The sequence below is a fragment of the Pleurodeles waltl genome, unplaced genomic scaffold (genome assembly GCF_031143425.1).
Source record: "Pleurodeles waltl isolate 20211129_DDA unplaced genomic scaffold, aPleWal1.hap1.20221129 scaffold_153, whole genome shotgun sequence".
Taxonomy (NCBI): Eukaryota; Metazoa; Chordata; class Amphibia; order Caudata; family Salamandridae; genus Pleurodeles; species Pleurodeles waltl.
This window is the reverse complement of record NW_027149859.1, coordinates 311,370-333,585: the sequence shown is the minus strand read 5'-3', so window position 1 is coordinate 333,585 and position 22,216 is coordinate 311,370.

Below are 22,216 nucleotides of genomic sequence, written 5' to 3'. Positions count from 1 at the left end.
ATGTCCCTGGCCCATTTGCAACCTTCCAGGCTGCTATTTTACACATTATGAGTGTTTCAGCTCCAAAGGGGGCAAAGTCACTCCTTCTACCCAGGGCTACGGAGCTCCAAGTAGGGTAAGATTCCAGGTTTCCCCCCTGGATGGAAGTGGGGAAAAAAAAAGAACACTTTACGTGCTTTAAAACCGCACACAAGCACCCTCACAGTGCAAGCACTGGGCCTGCAATGTCCCTGGCCCATTTGCAACCTCCAGGCAGCTGTTTTCGACATTAGGCTCCAAGGGGGCAAAGTCACTCCTTCTACCCAGGGCTACGGAGCTCCAAGTAGGGTAAGATTCCAGGTTTTCCCCCTTGATGGAAGTGGAAAAAAAGATCATTTTTCGTGGTTCAAAACGGTACACAAGCACCCTCACAGTGTCAGCACTGGGCCTGCAATGTCCCTGGGCCATTTGCAACCTTCCAGGCAGCTATTTTACACATTATGGGTGTTTCAGCTCCAAGGGGGCAAAGTCACTCCTTCTACCCAGGGCTACGGAGCTCCAAGTAGGGTAAGATTCCCGGTTTTCCCCCTGGATGGAAGTGGAAAAAAAAGAACACTTTACGTGCTTTAAAACCGCAGACAAGCACCCTCACAGTGCCAGCACTGGGCCTGCAATGTCCCTGGCCCATTTGCAACCTCCAGGCAGCTGTTTTCGACATTAGGCTCCAAGGGGGCAAAGTCACTCCTTCTACCCAGGGCTACGGAGCTCCAAGTAGGGTAAGATTCCAGGTTTTCCCCCTGGATGGAAGTGGAAAAAAAAGAACACTTTACGTGCTTCAAAACGGTACACAAGCACCCTCACAGTGTCAGCACTGGGCCTGCAATGTCCCTGGGCCATTTGCAACCTTCCAGGCAGCTATTTTACACATTAGGAGTGTTTCAGCTCCAAGGGGGCAAAGTCACTCCTTCTACCCAGGGCTGCGGAGCTCCAAGTAGGGTAAGATTCCAGGTTTCCCCCCTGGATGGAAGTGGGGGAAAAAGAACACTTTACGTGCTTTAAAACCGCACACAAGCACCCTCACAGTGTCAGCACTGGGCCTGCAATGTCCCTGGCCCATTTGCAACCTTCCAGGCAGCTATTTTACACATTATGGGTGTTTCAGCTCCAAGGGGGCAAAGTCACTCCTTCTACCCAGGGCTGCGGAGCTCCAAGTAGGGTAAGATTCCAGGTTTTACCCCTGGATGGAAGTGGAAAAAAAAGAACACTTTACGTGCTTTAAAACCGCACACAAGCACCCTCACAGTGTCAGCACTGGGCCTGCAATGTCCCTGGCCCATTTGCAACCTTCCAGGCAGCTATTTTACACATTATGGGTGTTTCAGCTCCAAGGGGGCAAAGTCACTCCTTCTACCCAGGGCTACGGAGCTCCAAGTCGGGTAAGATTCCAGGTTTTCCCCCTGGATGGAAGTGGGAAAAAAAGAACACTTTACGTGCTTCAAAGAGGTACACAAGCACCCTCACAGTGTCAGCAATGGGCCTGCAGTGTCCCTGGGCCCATTTGTAACCTTCCAGGCAGCTATTTTACACATTATGAGTGTTTCAGCTCCAAGGGGGCAAAGTCACTCCTTCTACCCAGGGCTACGGAGCTCCAAGTAGGGTAAGATTCCAGGTTTAACCCCGGGATGGAAGTGAAAAATAAAAGAACACTTTACATGATTCAAAACGGTACACAAGCACCCTCACAGTGTCAGCACTGGGCCTGCAATGTCCCTGGCCCATTTGCAACCTCCAGGCAGCTGTTTTCGACATTAGGCTCCAAGGGGGCAAAGTCACTCCTTCTACCCAGGGCTACGGAGCTCCAAGTAGGGTAAGATTCCAGGTTTTCCCCCTGGATGGAAGTGGAGAAAAAAGAACACTTTACGTGCTTCAAAACTGTACACAAGCACCCTCACAGTGTCAGCACTGGGCCTGCAATGTCCCTGGGCCATTTGCTACCTTCCAGGCAGCTATTTTACACATTATGGGTGTTTCAGCTTCAAGGGGGCAAAGTCACTCCTTCTACCCAGGGCTACGGAGCTCCAAGTATGGTAAGATTCCAGGTTTTCCCCCTGGATGGAAGTGGGGAAAAAAAGAACACTTTACGTGCTTTAAAACCGCACACAAGCACCCTCACAGTGCCAGCAGTGAGCCTGCAATGTCCCTGGCCCATTTGCAACCTTCCAGGCTGCTATTTTACACATTATGAGTGTTTCAGCTTCAAGGGGGCAAAGTCACTCCTTCTACCCAGGGCTACGGAGCTCCAAGTAGGGAAAGATTCCAGGTTTTCCCCCTGGATGGAAGTGGAAAAAAAAGAACACTTTACGTGCTTCAAAACGGTACACAAGCACCCTCACAGTGTCTGCACTGGGCCTGCAATGTCACTGGGCCCATTTGCAACCTTCCAGGCAGCTATTTTACACATTATGGGTGTTTCAGCTCCAAGGGGGCAAAGTCACTCCTTCTACCCAGGGCTGCGGAGCTCCAAGTAGGGTAAGATTCCAGGTTTTCCCCCTGGATGGAAGTGGAAAAAAAAAAACACTTTACGTGCTTCAAAACTGTACACAAGCACCCTCACAGTGCCAGCACTGGGCCTGCAATGTCCCTGGCCCATTTGCAACCTCCAGGCAGCTGTTTTCGACATTAGGCTCCAAGGGGGCAAAGTCACTCCTTCTACCCAGGGCTACGGAGCTCCAAGTCGGGTAAGATTCCAGGTTTTCCCCCTGGATGGAAGTGGGAAAAAAAGAACACTTTACGTGCTTCAAAGAGGTACACAAGCACCCTCACAGTGTCAGCACTGGGCCTGCAGTGTCCCTGGGCCCATTTGTAACCTTCCAGGCAGCTATTTTACACATTATGAGTGTTTCAGCTCCAAGGGGGCAAAGTCACTCCTTCTACCCAGGGCTACGGAGCTCCAAGTAGGGTAAGATTCCAGGTTTAACCCCGGGATGGAAGTGAAAAATAAAAGAACACTTTACATGATTCAAAACGGTACACAAGCACCCTCACAGTGTCAGCACTGGGCCTGCAATGTCCCTGGCCCATTTGCAACCTTCCAGGCTGCTATTTTACACATTATGAGTGTTTCAGCTCCAAGGGGGCAAAGTCACTCCTTCTACCCAGGGCTACGGAGCTCCAAGTAGGGTAAGATTCCAGGTTTCCCCCCTGGATGGAAGTGGGGAAAAAAAAAGAACACTTTACGTGCTTTAAAACCGCTCACAAGCACCCTCACAGTGCAAGCACTGGGCCTGCAATGTCCCTGGCCCATTTGCAACCTCCAGGCAGCTGTTTTCGACATTAGGCTCCAAGGGGGCAAAGTCACTCCTTCTACCCAGGGCTACGGAGCTCCAAGTAGGGTAAGATTCCAGGTTTCCCCCCTTGATGGAAGTGGAAAAAAAGATCATTTTTCGTGCTTCAAAACGGTACACAAGCACCCTCACAGTGTCAGCACTGGGCCTGCAATGTCCCTGGGCCATTTGCAACCTTCCAGGCAGCTATTTTACACATTATGGGTGTTTCAGCTCCAAGGGGGCAAAGTCACTCCTTCTACCCAGGGCTACGGAGCTCCAAGTAGGGTAAGATTCCAGGTTTCCCCCCTTGATGGAAGTGGAAAAAAAGATCATTTTTCGTGGTTCAAAACGGTACACAAGCACCCTCACAGTGTCAGCACTGGGCCTGCAATGTCCCTGGGCCATTTGCAACCTTCCAGGCAGCTATTTTACACATTATGGGTGTTTCAGCTCCAAGGGGGCAAAGTCACTCCTTCTACCCAGGGCTACGGAGCTCCAAGTAGGGTAAGATTCCCGGTTTTCCCCCTGGATGGAAGTGGAAAAAAAAGAACACTTTACGTGCTTTAAAACCGCAGACAAGCACACTCACAGTGTCAGCACTGGGCCTGCAATGTCCCTGGCCCATTTGCAACCTCCAGGCAGCTGTTTTCGACATTAGGCTCCAAGGGGGCAAAGTCACTCCTTCTACCCAGGGCTACGGAGCTCCAAGTAGGGTAAGATTCCAGGTTTTACCCCTGGATGGAAGTGGAAAAAAAAGAACACTTTACGTGCTTCAAAGAGGTACACAAACACCCTCACAGTGTCAGCACTGGGCCTGCAGTGTCCCTGGGCCCATTTGTAACCTTCCAGGCAGCTATTTTACACATTATGAGTGTTTCAGCTCCAAGGGGGCAAAGTCACTCCTTCTACCCAGGGCTGCGGAGCTCCAAGTAGGGTAAGATTCCAGGTTTTCCCCCTGGATTGAAGTGGGGAAAAAAAAGAACACTTTACGTGCTTTAAAACCGCACACAAGCACCCTCACAGTGTCAGCACTGGGCCTGCAATGTCCCTGGCCCATTTGCAACCTTCCAGGCAGCTATTTTACACATTATGGGTGTTTCGGCTCCACGGGGGTAAAGTCACTCCTTCTACCCAGGGCTACGGAGCTCCAAGTCGGGTAAGATTCCAGGTTTTCCCCCTGGATGGAAGTGGGAAAAAAAGAACACTTTACGTGCTTCAAAACTGTACACAAGCACCCTCACAGTGTCAGCACTGGGCCTGCAATGTCCCTGGCCCATTTGCAACCTCCAGGCAGCTGTTTTCGACATTAGGCTCCAAGGGGGCAAAGTCACTCCTTCTACCCAGGGCTACGGAGCTCCAAGTAGGGTAAGATTCCAGGTTTTCCCCCTGGATGGAAGTGGAAAAAAAATAACACTTTACGTGCTTTTAAACTGTACACAAGCACCCTCACAGTGTCAGCACTGGGCCTGCAATGTCCCTGGCCCATTTGCAACCTTCCAGGCTGCTATTTTACACCTTATGAGTGTTTCAGCTCCAAGGGGGCAAAGTCACTCCTTCTACCCAGGGCTACGGAGCTCCAAGTAGGGTAAGATTCCAGGTTTTCCCCCTGGATGGAAGTGGGAAAAAAAAGAACACTTTACGTGCTTTAAACCCGCACACAAGCACCCTCACAGTGCCAGCACTGAGCCTGCAATGTCCCTGGCCCATTTGCAACCTTCCAGGCTGCTATTTTACACATTATGAGTGTTTCAGCTCCAAAGGGGGCAAAGTCACTCCTTCTACCCAGGGCTACGGAGCTCCAAGTAGGGTAAGATTCCAGGTTTCCCCCCTGGATGGAAGTGGGGAAAAAAAAAGAACACTTTACGTGCTTTAAAACCGCACACAAGCACCCTCACAGTGCAAGCACTGGGCCTGCAATGTCCCTGGCCCATTTGCAACCTCCAGGCAGCTGTTTTCGACATTAGGCTCCAAGGGGGCAAAGTCACTCCTTCTACCCAGGGCTACGGAGCTCCAAGTAGGGTAAGATTCCAGGTTTTCCCCCTTGATGGAAGTGGAAAAAAAGATCATTTTTCGTGGTTCAAAACGGTACACAAGCACCCTCACAGTGTCAGCACTGGGCCTGCAATGTCCCTGGGCCATTTGCAACCTTCCAGGCAGCTATTTTACACATTATGGGTGTTTCAGCTCCAAGGGGGCAAAGTCACTCCTTCTACCCAGGGCTACGGAGCTCCAAGTAGGGTAAGATTCCCGGTTTTCCCCCTGGATGGAAGTGGAAAAAAAAGAACACTTTACGTGCTTTAAAACCGCAGACAAGCACCCTCACAGTGCCAGCACTGGGCCTGCAATGTCCCTGGCCCATTTGCAACCTCCAGGCAGCTGTTTTCGACATTAGGCTCCAAGGGGGCAAAGTCACTCCTTCTACCCAGGGCTACGGAGCTCCAAGTAGGGTAAGATTCCAGGTTTTCCCCCTGGATGGAAGTGGAAAAAAAAGAACACTTTACGTGCTTCAAAACGGTACACAAGCACCCTCACAGTGTCAGCACTGGGCCTGCAATGTCCCTGGGCCATTTGCAACCTTCCAGGCAGCTATTTTACACATTAGGAGTGTTTCAGCTCCAAGGGGGCAAAGTCACTCCTTCTACCCAGGGCTGCGGAGCTCCAAGTAGGGTAAGATTCCAGGTTTCCCCCCTGGATGGAAGTGGGGGAAAAAGAACACTTTACGTGCTTTAAAACCGCACACAAGCACCCTCACAGTGTCAGCACTGGGCCTGCAATGTCCCTGGCCCATTTGCAACCTTCCAGGCAGCTATTTTACACATTATGGGTGTTTCAGCTCCAAGGGGGCAAAGTCACTCCTTCTACCCAGGGCTGCGGAGCTCCAAGTAGGGTAAGATTCCAGGTTTTACCCCTGGATGGAAGTGGAAAAAAAAGAACACTTTACGTGCTTTAAAACCGCACACAAGCACCCTCACAGTGTCAGCACTGGGCCTGCAATGTCCCTGGCCCATTTGCAACCTTCCAGGCAGCTATTTTACACATTATGGGTGTTTCAGCTCCAAGGGGGCAAAGTCACTCCTTCTACCCAGGGCTACGGAGCTCCAAGTCGGGTAAGATTCCAGGTTTTCCCCCTGGATGGAAGTGGGAAAAAAAGAACACTTTACGTGCTTCAAAGAGGTACACAAGCACCCTCACAGTGTCAGCAATGGGCCTGCAGTGTCCCTGGGCCCATTTGTAACCTTCCAGGCAGCTATTTTACACATTATGAGTGTTTCAGCTCCAAGGGGGCAAAGTCACTCCTTCTACCCAGGGCTACGGAGCTCCAAGTAGGGTAAGATTCCAGGTTTAACCCCGGGATGGAAGTGAAAAATAAAAGAACACTTTACATGATTCAAAACGGTACACAAGCACCCTCACAGTGTCAGCACTGGGCCTGCAATGTCCCTGGCCCATTTGCAACCTCCAGGCAGCTGTTTTCGACATTAGGCTCCAAGGGGGCAAAGTCACTCCTTCTACCCAGGGCTACGGAGCTCCAAGTAGGGTAAGATTCCAGGTTTTCCCCCTGGATGGAAGTGGAGAAAAAAGAACACTTTACGTGCTTCAAAACTGTACACAAGCACCCTCACAGTGTCAGCACTGGGCCTGCAATGTCCCTGGGCCATTTGCTACCTTCCAGGCAGCTATTTTACACATTATGGGTGTTTCAGCTTCAAGGGGGCAAAGTCACTCCTTCTACCCAGGGCTACGGAGCTCCAAGTATGGTAAGATTCCAGGTTTTCCCCCTGGATGGAAGTGGGGAAAAAAAGAACACTTTACGTGCTTTAAAACCGCACACAAGCACCCTCACAGTGCCAGCAGTGAGCCTGCAATGTCCCTGGCCCATTTGCAACCTTCCAGGCTGCTATTTTACACATTATGAGTGTTTCAGCTTCAAGGGGGCAAAGTCACTCCTTCTACCCAGGGCTACGGAGCTCCAAGTAGGGTAAGATTCCAGGTTTTCCCCCTGGATGGAAGTGGAAAAAAAAGAACACTTTACGTGCTTCAAAACGGTACACAAGCACCCTCACAGTGTCTGCACTGGGCCTGCAATGTCACTGGGCCCATTTGCAACCTTCCAGGCAGCTATTTTACACATTATGGGTGTTTCAGCTCCAAGGGGGCAAAGTCACTCCTTCTACCCAGGGCTGCGGAGCTCCAAGTAGGGTAAGATTCCAGGTTTTCCCCCTGGATGGAAGTGGAAAAAAAAGAACACTTTACGTGCTTTTAAACTGTACACAAGCACCCTCACAGTGTCAGCACTGGGCCTGCAATGTCCCTGGCCCATTTGCAACCTTCCAGGCTGCTATTTTACACCTTATGAGTGTTTCAGCTCCAAGGGGGCAAAGTCACTCCTTCTACCCAGGGCTACGGAGCTCCAAGTAGGGTAAGATTCCAGGTTTTCCCCCTGGATGGAAGTGGACAAAAAAGAACACTTTACGTGCTTTTAAACTGTACACAAGCACCCTCACAGTGCCAGCAGTGAGCCTGCAATGTCCCTGGCCCATTTGCAACCTTCCAGGCTGTTATTTTACACATTATGGGTGTTTCAGCTCCAAGGGGGCAAAGTCACTCCTTCTACCCAGGGCTACGGAGCTCCAAGTAGGGTAAGATTCCAGGTTTTCCCCCTGGATGGAAGTGGGAAAAAAAAGAACACTTTACGTGCTTTAAAACCGCACACAAGCACCCTCACAGTGCAAGCACTGGGCCTGCAATGTCCCTGGCCCATTTGCAAGCTCCAGGCAGCTGTTTTCGACATTAGGCTCCAAGGGGGCAAAGTCACTCCTTCTACCCAGGGCTACGGAGCTCCAAGTACGGTAAGATTCCAGGTTTTACCCCTGGATGGAAGTGGAAAAAAAAGAACACTTTACGTGCTTCAAAACGGTACACAAGCACCCTCACAGTGTCAGCACTGGGCCTGCAATGTCCCTGGCCCATTTGCAACCTCCAGGCAGCTGTTTTCGACATAAGGCTCCAAGGGGGCAAAGTCACTCCTTCTACCCAGGGCTACGGAGCTCCAAGTAGGGTAAGATTCCAGGTTTTCCCCCTGGATGGAAGTGGAAAAAAAAGAACACTTTACGTGCTTCAAAACGGTACACAAGCACCCTCACAGTGTCAGCACTGGGCCTGCAATGTCCCTGGCCCATTTGCAAGCTCCAGGCAGCTGTTTTCGACATTAGGCTCCAAGGGGGAAAAGTCACTCCTTCTACCCAGGGCTACGAAGCTCCAAGTAGGGTAAGATTCCAGGTTTTCCCCCTGGATGGAAGTGGGGAAAAAAAAAGAACACTTTACGTGCTTTAAAACCGCACATAAGCACCCTCACAGTGCAAGCACTGGGCCTGCAATGTCCCTGGCCCATTTGCAACCTCCAGGCAGCTGTTTTCGACATTAGGCTCCAAGGGGGCAAAGTCACTCCTTCTACCCAGGGCTACGGAGCTCCAAGTAGGGTAAGATTCCAGGTTTTCCCCCTGGATGGAAGTGGAGAAAAAAGAACACTTTACGTGCTTTTAAACTGTACACAAGCACCCTCACAGTGCCAGCAGTGAGCCTGCAATGTCCCTGGCCCATTTGCAACCTTCCAGGCTGCTATTTTACACATTATGAGTGTTTCAGCTCCAAGGGGGCAAAGTCACTCCTTCTACCCAGGGCTACGGAGCTCCAAGTAGGGTAAGATTCCAGGTTTTCCCCCTGGATGGAAGTGGACAAAAAAGAACACTTTACGTGCTTTTAAACTGTACACAAGCACCCTCACAGTGCCAGCAGTGAGCCTGCAATGTCCCTGGCCCATTTGCAACCTTCCAGGCTGCTATTTTACACATTATGAGTGTTTCAGCTCCAAGGGGGCAAAGTCACTCCTTCTACCCAGGGCTACGGAGCTCCAAGTAGGGTAAGATTCCAGGTTTTCCCCCTGGATGGAAGTGGAAAAAAAAGAACACTTTACGTGCTTCAAAACGGTACACAAGCACCCTCACAGCGTCAGCACTGGGCCTGCAATGTCCCTGGCCCATTTGCAACCTCCAGGCAGCTGTTTTCGACATTAGGCTCCAAGGGGGCAAAGTCACTCCTTCTACCCAGGGCTGCGGAGCTCCAAGTAGGGTAAGATTCCAGGTTTCCCCCCTGGATGGAAGTGGGGGAAAAAGAACACTTTACGTGCTTTAAAACCGCACACAAGCACCCTCACAGTGTCAGCACTGGGCCTGCAATGTCCCTGGCCCATTTGCAACCTTCCAGGCAGCTATTTTACACATTATGGGTGTTTCAGCTCCAAGGGGGCAAAGTCACTCCTTCTACCCAGGGCTGCGGAGCTCCAAGTAGGGTAAGATTCCAGGTTTTACCCCTGGATGGAAGTGGAAAAAAAAGAACACTTTACGTGCTTTAAAACCGCACACAAGCACCCTCACAGTGTCAGCACTGGGCCTGCAATGTCCCTGGCCCATTTGCAACCTTCCAGGCAGCTATTTTACACATTATGGGTGTTTCAGCTCCAAGGGGGCAAAGTCACTCCTTCTACCCAGGGCTACGGAGCTCCAAGTCGGGTAAGATTCCAGGTTTTCCCCCTGGATGGAAGTGGAAAAAAAAAAACACTTTACGTGCTTCAAAGAGGTACACAAACACCCTCACAGTGTCAGCACTGGGCCTGCAGTGTCCCTGGGCCCATTTGTAACCTTCCAGGCAGCTATTTTACACATTATGAGTGTTTCAGCTCCAAGGGGGCAAAGTCACTCCTTCTACCCAGGGCTGCGGAGCTCCAAGTAGGGTAAGATTCCAGGTTTTCCCCCTGGATTGAAGTGGGGAAAAAAAAGAACACTTTACGTGCTTTAAAACCGCACACAAGCACCCTCACAGTGCCAGCACTGGGCCTGCAATGTACCTGGCCCATTTGCAACCTCCAGGCAGCTGTTTTCGACATTAGGCTCCAAGGGGGCAAAGTCACTCCTTCTACCCAGGGCTACGGAGCTCCAAGTAGGGTAAGATTCCAGGTTTTCCCCCTGGATGGAAGTGGAAAAAAAAGAACACTTTACGTGCTTCAAAACCGCACACAAGCACCCTCACAGTGTCAGCACTGGGCCTGCAATGTCCCTGGCCCATTTGCAACCTTCCAGGCAGCTATTTTACACATTATGAGTGTTTCAGCTCCAAAGGGGCAAAGTCACTCCTTCTACCCAGGGCTGCGGAGCTCCAAGTAGGGTAAGATTCCAGGTTTTCCCCCTGGATGGAAGTGGGAAAAAAAAGAACACTTTACGTGCTTTAAAACCGCACACAAGCACCCTCACAGTGTCAGCACTGGGCCTGCAATGTCCCTGGCCCATTTGCAACCTTCCAGGCAGCTATTTTACACATTATGGGTGTTTCGGCTCCACGGGGGTAAAGTCACTCCTTCTACCCAGGGCTACGGAGCTCCAAGTCGGGTAAGATTCCAGGTTTTCCCCCTGGATGGAAGTGGGAAAAAAAGAACACTTTACGTGCTTCAAAGAGGTACACAAGCACCCTCACAGTGTCAGCACTGGGCCTGCAGTGTCCCTCGGCCCATTTGTAACCTTCCAGGCAGCTATTTTACACATTATGAGTGTTTCAGCTCCAAGGGGGCAAAGTCACTCCTTCTACCCAGGGCTACGGAGCTCCAAGTAGGGTAAGATTCCAGGTTTAACCCCGGGATGGAAGTGAAAAATAAAAGAACACTTTACATGATTCAAAACGGTACACAAGCACCCTCACAGTGTCAGCACTGGGCCTGCAATGTCCCTGGCCCATTTGCAACCTCCAGGCAGCTGTTTTCGACATTAGGCTCCAAGGGGGCAAAGTCACTCCTTCTACCCAGGGCTACGGAGCTCCAAGTAGGGTAAGATTCCAGGTTTTCCCCCTGGATGGAAGTGGAGAAAAAAGAACACTTTACGTGCTTTAAAACCGCACACAAGCACCCTCACAGTGTCAGCACTGGGCCTGCAATGTCCCTGGCCCATTTGCAACCTTCCAGGCAGCTATTTTACACATTATGGGTGTTTCAGCTCCACGGGGGTAAAGTCACTCCTTCTACCCAGGGCTACGGAGCTCCAAGTCGGGTAAGATTCCAGGTTTTCCCCCTGGATGGAAGTGGGAAAAAAAGAACACTTTACGTGCTTCAAAGAGGTACACAAGCACCCTCACAGTGTCAGCACTGGGCCTGCAGTGTCCCTGGGCCCATTTGTAACCTTCCAGGCAGCTATTTTACACATTATGAGTGTTTCAGCTCCAAGGGGGCAAAGTCACTCCTTCTACCCAGGGCTACGGAGCTCCAAGTAGGGTAAGATTCCAGGTTTAACCCCGGGATGGAAGTGAAAAATAAAAGAACACTTTACATGATTCAAAACGGTACACAAGCACCCTCACAGTGTCAGCACTGGGCCTGCAATGTCCCTGGCCCATTTGCAACCTTCCAGGCTGCTATTTTACACATTATGAGTGTTTCAGCTCCAAGGGGGCAAAGTCACTCCTTCTACCCAGGGCTACGGAGCTCCAAGTAGGGTAAGATTCCAGGTTTCCCCCCTGGATGGAAGTGGGGAAAAAAAAAGAACACTTTACGTGCTTTAAAACCGCTCACAAGCACCCTCACAGTGCAAGCACTGGGCCTGCAATGTCCCTGGCCCATTTGCAACCTCCAGGCAGCTGTTTTCGACATTAGGCTCCAAGGGGGCAAAGTCACTCCTTCTACCCAGGGCTACGGAGCTCCAAGTAGGGTAAGATTCCAGGTTTCCCCCCTTGATGGAAGTGGAAAAAAAGATCATTTTTCGTGCTTCAAAACGGTACACAAGCACCCTCACAGTGTCAGCACTGGGCCTGCAATGTCCCTGGGCCATTTGCAACCTTCCAGGCAGCTATTTTACACATTATGGGTGTTTCAGCTCCAAGGGGGCAAAGTCACTCCTTCTACCCAGGGCTACGGAGCTCCAAGTAGGGTAAGATTCCAGGTTTCCCCCCTTGATGGAAGTGGAAAAAAAGATCATTTTTCGTGGTTCAAAACGGTACACAAGCACCCTCACAGTGTCAGCACTGGGCCTGCAATGTCCCTGGGCCATTTGCAACCTTCCAGGCAGCTATTTTACACATTATGGGTGTTTCAGCTCCAAGGGGGCAAAGTCACTCCTTCTACCCAGGGCTACGGAGCTCCAAGTAGGGTAAGATTCCCGGTTTTCCCCCTGGATGGAAGTGGAAAAAAAAGAACACTTTACGTGCTTTAAAACCGCAGACAAGCACACTCACAGTGTCAGCACTGGGCCTGCAATGTCCCTGGCCCATTTGCAACCTCCAGGCAGCTGTTTTCGACATTAGGCTCCAAGGGGGCAAAGTCACTCCTTCTACCCAGGGCTACGGAGCTCCAAGTAGGGTAAGATTCCAGGTTTTACCCCTGGATGGAAGTGGAAAAAAAAGAACACTTTACGTGCTTCAAAGAGGTACACAAACACCCTCACAGTGTCAGCACTGGGCCTGCAGTGTCCCTGGGCCCATTTGTAACCTTCCAGGCAGCTATTTTACACATTATGAGTGTTTCAGCTCCAAGGGGGCAAAGTCACTCCTTCTACCCAGGGCTGCGGAGCTCCAAGTAGGGTAAGATTCCAGGTTTTCCCCCTGGATGGAAGTGGAAAAAAAAAAACACTTTACGTGCTTCAAAACTGTACACAAGCACCCTCACAGTGTCAGCACTGGGCCTGCAATGTCCCTGGGCCATTTGCTACCTTCCAGGCAGCTATTTTACACATTATGGGTGTTTCAGCTTCAAGGGGGCAAAGTCACTCCTTCTACCCAGGGCTACGGAGCTCCAAGTATGGTAAGATTCCAGGTTTTCCCCCTGGATGGAAGTGGGGAAAAAAAGAACACTTTACGTGCTTTAAAACCGCACACAAGCACCCTCACAGTGCCAGCAGTGAGCCTGCAATGTCCCTGGCCCATTTGCAACCTTCCAGGCTGCTATTTTACACATTATGAGTGTTTCAGCTTCAAGGGGGCAAAGTCACTCCTTCTACCCAGGGCTACGGAGCTCCAAGTAGGGTAAGATTCCAGGTTTTCCCCCTGGATGGAAGTGGAAAAAAAAGAACACTTTACGTGCTTCAAAACGGTACACAAGCACCCTCACAGTGTCAGCACTGGGCCTGCAATGTCCCTGGCCCATTTGCAACCTTCCAGGCTGCTATTTTACACATTATGAGTGTTTCAGCTCCAAGGGGGCAAAGTCACTCCTTCTACCCAGGGCTACGGAGCTCCAAGTAGGGTAAGATTCCAGGTTTCCCCCCTGGATGGAAGTGGGGAAAAAAAAAGAACACTTTACGTGCTTTAAAACCGCTCACAAGCACCCTCACAGTGCAAGCACTGGGCCTGCAATGTCCCTGGCCCATTTGCAACCTCCAGGCAGCTGTTTTCGACATTAGGCTCCAAGGGGGCAAAGTCACTCCTTCTACCCAGGGCTACGGAGCTCCAAGTAGGGTAAGATTCCAGGTTTCCCCCCTTGATGGAAGTGGAAAAAAAGATCATTTTTCGTGGTTCAAAACGGTACACAAGCACCCTCACAGTGTCAGCACTGGGCCTGCAATGTCCCTGGGCCATTTGCAACCTTCCAGGCAGCTATTTTACACATTATGGGTGTTTCAGCTCCAAGGGGGCAAAGTCACTCCTTCTACCCAGGGCTACGGAGCTCCAAGTAGGGTAAGATTCCCGGTTTTCCCCCTGGATGGAAGTGGAAAAAAAAGAACACTTTACGTGCTTTAAAACCGCAGACAAGCACCCTCACAGTGCCAGCACTGGGCCTGCAATGTCCCTGGCCCATTTGCAACCTCCAGGCAGCTGTTTTCGACATTAGGCTCCAAGGGGGCAAAGTCACTCCTTCTACCCAGGGCTACGGAGCTCCAAGTAGGGTAAGATTCCAGGTTTTCCCCCTGGATGGAAGTGGAAAAAAAAGAACACTTTACGTGCTTCAAAACGGTACACAAGCACCCTCACAGTGTCAGCACTGGGCCTGCAATGTCCCTGGGCCATTTGCAACCTTCCAGGCAGCTATTTTACACATTAGGAGTGTTTCAGCTCCAAGGGGGCAAAGTCACTCCTTCTACCCAGGGCTGCGGAGCTCCAAGTAGGGTAAGATTCCAGGTTTCCCCCCTGGATGGAAGTGGGGGAAAAAGAACACTTTACGTGCTTTAAAACCGCACACAAGCACCCTCACAGTGTCAGCACTGGGCCTGCAATGTCCCTGGCCCATTTGCAACCTTCCAGGCAGCTATTTTACACATTATGGGTGTTTCAGCTCCAAGGGGGCAAAGTCACTCCTTCTACCCAGGGCTGCGGAGCTCCAAGTAGGGTAAGATTCCAGGTTTTACCCCTGGATGGAAGTGGAAAAAAAAGAACACTTTACGTGCTTTAAAACCGCACACAAGCACCCTCACAGTGTCAGCACTGGGCCTGCAATGTCCCTGGCCCATTTGCAACCTTCCAGGCAGCTATTTTACACATTATGGGTGTTTCAGCTCCAAGGGGGCAAAGTCACTCCTTCTACCCAGGGCTACGGAGCTCCAAGTCGGGTAAGATTCCAGGTTTTCCCCCTGGATGGAAGTGGGAAAAAAAGAACACTTTACGTGCTTCAAAGAGGTACACAAGCACCCTCACAGTGTCAGCAATGGGCCTGCAGTGTCCCTGGGCCCATTTGTAACCTTCCAGGCAGCTATTTTACACATTATGAGTGTTTCAGCTCCAAGGGGGCAAAGTCACTCCTTCTACCCAGGGCTACGGAGCTCCAAGTAGGGTAAGATTCCAGGTTTAACCCCGGGATGGAAGTGAAAAATAAAAGAACACTTTACATGATTCAAAACGGTACACAAGCACCCTCACAGTGTCAGCACTGGGCCTGCAATGTCCCTGGCCCATTTGCAACCTCCAGGCAGCTGTTTTCGACATTAGGCTCCAAGGGGGCAAAGTCACTCCTTCTACCCAGGGCTACGGAGCTCCAAGTAGGGTAAGATTCCAGGTTTTCCCCCTGGATGGAAGTGGAGAAAAAAGAACACTTTACGTGCTTCAAAACTGTACACAAGCACCCTCACAGTGTCAGCACTGGGCCTGCAATGTCCCTGGGCCATTTGCTACCTTCCAGGCAGCTATTTTACACATTATGGGTGTTTCAGCTTCAAGGGGGCAAAGTCACTCCTTCTACCCAGGGCTACGGAGCTCCAAGTATGGTAAGATTCCAGGTTTTCCCCCTGGATGGAAGTGGGGAAAAAAAGAACACTTTACGTGCTTTAAAACCGCACACAAGCACCCTCACAGTGCCAGCAGTGAGCCTGCAATGTCCCTGGCCCATTTGCAACCTTCCAGGCTGCTATTTTACACATTATGAGTGTTTCAGCTTCAAGGGGGCAAAGTCACTCCTTCTACCCAGGGCTACGGAGCTCCAAGTAGGGTAAGATTCCAGGTTTTCCCCCTGGATGGAAGTGGAAAAAAAAGAACACTTTACGTGCTTCAAAACGGTACACAAGCACCCTCACAGTGTCTGCACTGGGCCTGCAATGTCACTGGGCCCATTTGCAACCTTCCAGGCAGCTATTTTACACATTATGGGTGTTTCAGCTCCAAGGGGGCAAAGTCACTCCTTCTACCCAGGGCTGCGGAGCTCCAAGTAGGGTAAGATTCCAGGTTTTCCCCCTGGATGGAAGTGGAAAAAAAAAAACACTTTACGTGCTTCAAAACTGTACACAAGCACCCTCACAGTGCCAGCACTGGGCCTGCAATGTCCCTGGCCCATTTGCAACCTCCAGGCAGCTGTTTTCGACATTAGGCTCCAAGGGGGCAAAGTCACTCCTTCTACCCAGGGCTACGGAGCTCCAAGTAGGGTAAGATTCCAGGTTTTCCCCCTGGATGGAAGTGGGAAAAAAAGAACACTTTACGTGCTTCAAAGAGGTACACAAGCACCCTCACAGTGTCAGCACTGGGCCTGCAGTGTCCCTGGGCCCATTTGTAACCTTCCAGGCAGCTATTTTACACATTATGAGTGTTTCAGCTCCAAGGGGGCAAAGTCACTCCTTCTACCCAGGGCTACGGAGCTCCAAGTAGGGTAAGATTCCAGGTTTAACCCCGGGATGGAAGTGAAAAATAAAAGAACACTTTACATGATTCAAAACGGTACACAAGCACCCTCACAGTGTCAGCACTGGGCCTGCAATGTCCCTGGCCCATTTGCAACCTTCCAGGCTGCTATTTTACACATTATGAGTGTTTCAGCTCCAAGGGGGCAAAGTCACTCCTTCTACCCAGGGCTACGGAGCTCCAAGTAGGGTAAGATTCCAGGTTTCCCCCCTGGATGGAAGTGGGGAAAAAAAAAGAACACTTTACGTGCTTTAAAACCGCTCACAAGCACCCTCACAGTGCAAGCACTGGGCCTGCAATGTCCCTGGCCCATTTGCAACCTCCAGGCAGCTGTTTTCGACATTAGGCTCCAAGGGGGCAAAGTCACTCCTTCTACCCAGGGCTACGGAGCTCCAAGTAGGGTAAGATTCCAGGTTTCCCCCCTTGATGGAAGTGGAAAAAAAGATCATTTTTCGTGGTTCAAAACGGTACACAAGCACCCTCACAGTGTCAGCACTGGGCCTGCAATGTCCCTGGGCCATTTGCAACCTTCCAGGCAGCTATTTTACACATTATGGGTGTTTCAGCTCCAAGGGGGCAAAGTCACTCCTTCTACCCAGGGCTACGGAGCTCCAAGTAGGGTAAGATTCCAGGTTTCCCCCCTTGATGGAAGTGGAAAAAAAGATCATTTTTCGTGGTTCAAAACGGTACACAAGCACCCTCACAGTGTCAGCACTGGGCCTGCAATGTCCCTGGGCCATTTGCAACCTTCCAGGCAGCTATTTTACACATTATGGGTGTTTCAGCTCCAAGGGGGCAAAGTCACTCCTTCTACCCAGGGCTACGGAGCTCCAAGTAGGGTAAGATTCCAGGTTTTCCCCCTGGATGGAAGTGGAAAAAAAAGAACACTTTACGTGCTTCAAAACGGTACACAAGCACCCTCACAGTGTCAGCACTGGGCCTGCAATGTCCCTGGCCCATTTGCAACCTCCAGGCAGCTGTTTTCGACATTAGGCTCCAAGGGGGCAAAGTCACTCCTTCTACCCAGGGCTACGGAGCTCCAAGTAGGGTAAGATTCCAGGTTTCCCCCCTGGATGGAAGTGGGAAAAAAAAGAACACTTTACGTGCTTTAAAACCGCACACAAGCACCCTCACAGTGCCAGCACTGAGCCTGCAATGTCCCTGGCCCATTTGCGACCTTCCAGGCTGCTATTTTACACATTATGGGTGTTTCAGCTCCAAGGGGGCAAAGTCACTCCTTCTACCCAGGGCTACGGAGCTCCAAGTAGGGTAAGATTCCAGGTTTTCCCCCTGGATGGAAGTGGAAGAAAAAAAAAGAACACTTTACGTGCTTCAAAGAGGTACACAAGCACCCTCACAGTGGCAGCACTGGGCCTGCAATGTCCCTGGCCCATTTGCAACCTCCAGGCAGCTGTTTTCGACATTAGGCTCCAAGGGGGCAAAGTCACTCCTTCTACCCAGGGCTACGGAGCTCCAAGTAGGGTAAGATTCCAGGTTTTCCCCCTGGATGGAAGTGGGAAAAAAAGAACACTTTACGTGCTTCAAAACGGTACACAAGCACCCTCACAGTGTCAGCACTGGGCCTGCAATGTCCCTGGCCCATTTGCAACCTCCAGGCAGCTGTTTTCGACATTAGGCTCCAAGGGGGCAAAGTCACTCCTTCTACCCAGGGCTACGGAGCTCCAAGTAGGGTAAGATTCCAGGTTTCCCCCCTGGATGGAAGTGGGAAAAAAAAGAACACTTTACGTGCTTTAAAACCGCACACAAGCACCCTCACAGTGCCAGCACTGAGCCTGCAATGTCCCTGGCCCATTTGCGACCTTCCAGGCTGCTATTTTACACATTATGGGTGTTTCAGCTCCAAGGGGGCAAAGTCACTCCTTCTACCCAGGGCTACGGAGCTCCAAGTAGGGTAAGATTCCAGGTTTTCCCCCTGGATGGAAGTGGAAGAAGAAAAAGAACACTTTACGTGCTTCAAAGAGGTACACAAGCACCCTCACAGTGGCAGCACTGGGCCTGCAATGTCCCTGGCCCATTTGCAACCTCCAGGCAGCTGTTTTCGACATTAGGCTCCAAGGGGGCAAAGTCACTCCTTCTACCCAGGGCTACGGAGCTCCAAGTAGGGTAAGATTCCAGGTTTTCCCCCTGGATGGAAGTGGAGAAAAAAGAACACTTTACGTGCTTCAAAACTGTACACAAGCACCCTCACAGTGTCAGCACTGGGCCTGCAATGTCCCCGGCACATTTGTAACCTTCCAGGCTGCTATTTTACACATTATGAGTGTTTCAGCTCCAAGGGGACAAAGTCACTCCTTCTACCCAGGGCTACGGAGCTCCAAGTAGGGTAAGATTCCAGGTTTCCCCCCTGGATGGAAGTGGGAAAAAAAAGAACACTTTACGTGCTTTAAAACCGCACACAAGCACCCTCACAGTGCCAGCACTGAGCCTGCAATGTCCCTGGCCCATTTGCGACCTTCGAGGCTGCTATTTTACACATTATGAGTGTTTCAGCTCCAAGGGGGCAAAGTCACTCCTTCTACCCTGGGCTACGGAGCTCCAAGTAGGGTAAGATTCCAGGTTTTCCCCCTGGATGGAAGTGGAAAAAAAAGAACACTTTACGTGCTTTTAAACTGTACACAAGCACCCTCACAGTGTCAGCACTGGGCCTGCAATGTCCCTGGCCCATTTGCAACCTTCCAGGCTGCTATTTTACACCTTATGAGTGTTTCAGCTCCAAGGGGGCAAAGTCACTCCTTCTACCCAGGGCTACGGAGCTCCAAGTAGGGTAAGATTCCAGGTTTTCCCCCTGGATGGAAGTGGACAAAAAAGAACACTTTACGTGCTTTTAAACTGTACACAAGCACCCTCACAGTGCCAGCAGTGAGCCTGCAATGTCCCTGGCCCATTTGCAACCTTCCAGGCTGTTATTTTACACATTATGGGTGTTTCAGCTCCAAGGGGGCAAAGTCACTCCTTCTACCCAGGGCTACGGAGCTCCAAGTAGGGTAAGATTCCAGGTTTTCCCCCTGGATGGAAGTGGGAAAAAAAAGAACACTTTACGTGCTTTAAAACCGCACACAAGCACCCTCACAGTGCAAGCACTGGGCCTGCAATGTCCCTGGCCCATTTGCAAGCTCCAGGCAGCTGTTTTCGACATTAGGCTCCAAGGGGGCAAAGTCACTCCTTCTACCCAGGGCTACGGAGCTCCAAGTACGGTAAGATTCCAGGTTTTACCCCTGGATGGAAGTGGAAAAAAAAGAACACTTTACGTGCTTCAAAACGGTACACAAGCACCCTCACAGTGTCAGCACTGGGCCTGCAATGTCCCTGGCCCATTTGCAACCTCCAGGCAGCTGTTTTCGACATAAGGCTCCAAGGGGGCAAAGTCACTCCTTCTACCCAGGGCTACGGAGCTCCAAGTAGGGTAAGATTCCAGGTTTTCCCCCTGGATGGAAGTGGAAAAAAAAGAACACTTTACGTGCTTCAAAACGGTACACAAGCACCCTCACAGTGTCAGCACTGGGCCTGCAATGTCCCTGGCCCATTTGCAAGCTCCAGGCAGCTGTTTTCGACATTAGGCTCCAAGGGGGAAAAGTCACTCCTTCTACCCAGGGCTACGAAGCTCCAAGTAGGGTAAGATTCCAGGTTTTCCCCCTGGATGGAAGTGGGGAAAAAAAAAGAACACTTTACGTGCTTTAAAACCGCACATAAGCACCCTCACAGTGCAAGCACTGGGCCTGCAATGTCCCTGGCCCATTTGCAACCTCCAGGCAGCTGTTTTCGACATTAGGCTCCAAGGGGGCAAAGTCACTCCTTCTACCCAGGGCTACGGAGCTCCAAGTAGGGTAAGATTCCAGGTTTTCCCCCTGGATGGAAGTGGAGAAAAAAGAACACTTTACGTGCTTTTAAACTGTACACAAGCACCCTCACAGTGCCAGCAGTGAGCCTGCAATGTCCCTGGCCCATTTGCAACCTTCCAGGCTGCTATTTTACACATTATGAGTGTTTCAGCTCCAAGGGGGCAAAGTCACTCCTTCTACCCAGGGCTACGGAGCTCCAAGTAGGGTAAGATTCCAGGTTTTCCCCCTGGATGGAAGTGGACAAAAAAGAACACTTTACGTGCTTTTAAACTGTACACAAGCACCCTCACAGTGCCAGCAGTGAGCCTGCAATGTCCCTGGCCCATTTGCAACCTTCCAGGCTGCTATTTTACACATTATGAGTGTTTCAGCTCCAAGGGGGCAAAGTCACTCCTTCTACCCAGGGCTACGGAGCTCCAAGTAGGGTAAGATTCCAGGTTTTCCCCCTGGATGGAAGTGGAAAAAAAAGAACACTTTACGTGCTTCAAAACGGTACACAAGCACCCTCACAGCGTCAGCACTGGGCCTGCAATGTCCCTGGCCCATTTGCAACCTCCAGGCAGCTGTTTTCGACATTAGGCTCCAAGGGGGCAAAGTCACTCCTTCTACCCAGGGCTGCGGAGCTCCAAGTAGGGTAAGATTCCAGGTTTCCCCCCTGGATGGAAGTGGGGGAAAAAGAACACTTTACGTGCTTTAAAACCGCACACAAGCACCCTCACAGTGTCAGCACTGGGCCTGCAATGTCCCTGGCCCATTTGCAACCTTCCAGGCAGCTATTTTACACATTATGGGTGTTTCAGCTCCAAGGGGGCAAAGTCACTCCTTCTACCCAGGGCTGCGGAGCTCCAAGTAGGGTAAGATTCCAGGTTTTACCCCTGGATGGAAGTGGAAAAAAAAGAACACTTTACGTGCTTTAAAACCGCACACAAGCACCCTCACAGTGTCAGCACTGGGCCTGCAATGTCCCTGGCCCATTTGCAACCTTCCAGGCAGCTATTTTACACATTATGGGTGTTTCAGCTCCAAGGGGGCAAAGTCACTCCTTCTACCCAGGGCTACGGAGCTCCAAGTCGGGTAAGATTCCAGGTTTTCCCCCTGGATGGAAGTGGAAAAAAAAAAACACTTTACGTGCTTCAAAGAGGTACACAAACACCCTCACAGTGTCAGCACTGGGCCCTGCAGTGTCCCTGGGGCCCATTTGTAACCTTCCAGGCAGCTATTTTACACATTATGAGTGTTTCAGCTCCAAGGGGGCAAAGTCACTCCTTCTACCCAGGGCTGCGGAGCTCCAAGTAGGGGTAAGATTCCAGGTTTTCCCCCTGGATTGAAGTGGGGAAAAAAAAGAACACTTTACGTGCTTTAAAACCGCACACAAGCACCCTCCACAGTGCCAGCACTGGGCCTGCAATGTACCTGGCCCATTTGCAACCTCCAGGCAGCTGTTTTCGACATTAGGCTCCAAGGGGGGCAAAGTCACTCCTTCTACCCAGGGCTACGGAGCTCCAAGTAGGGGTAAGATTCCAGGTTTTCCCCCTGGATGGAAGTGGAAAAAAAAGAACACTTTACGTGCTTCAAAACCGCACACAAGCACCCTCACAGTGTCAGCACTGGGCCTGCAATGTCCCTGGCCCATTTGCAACCTTCCAGGCAGCTATTTTACACATTATGAGTGTTTCAGCTCCAAAGGGGCAAAGTCACTCCTTCTACCCAGGGCTGCGGAGCTCCAAGTAGGGTAAGATTCCAGGTTTTCCCCCTGGATGGAAGTGGGAAAAAAAAGAACACTTTACGTGCTTTAAAACCGCACACAAGCACCCTCACAGTGTCAGCACTGGGCCTGCAATGTCCCTGGCCCATTTGCAACCTTCCAGGCAGCTATTTTACACATTATGGGTGTTTCGGCTCCACGGGGGTAAAGTCACT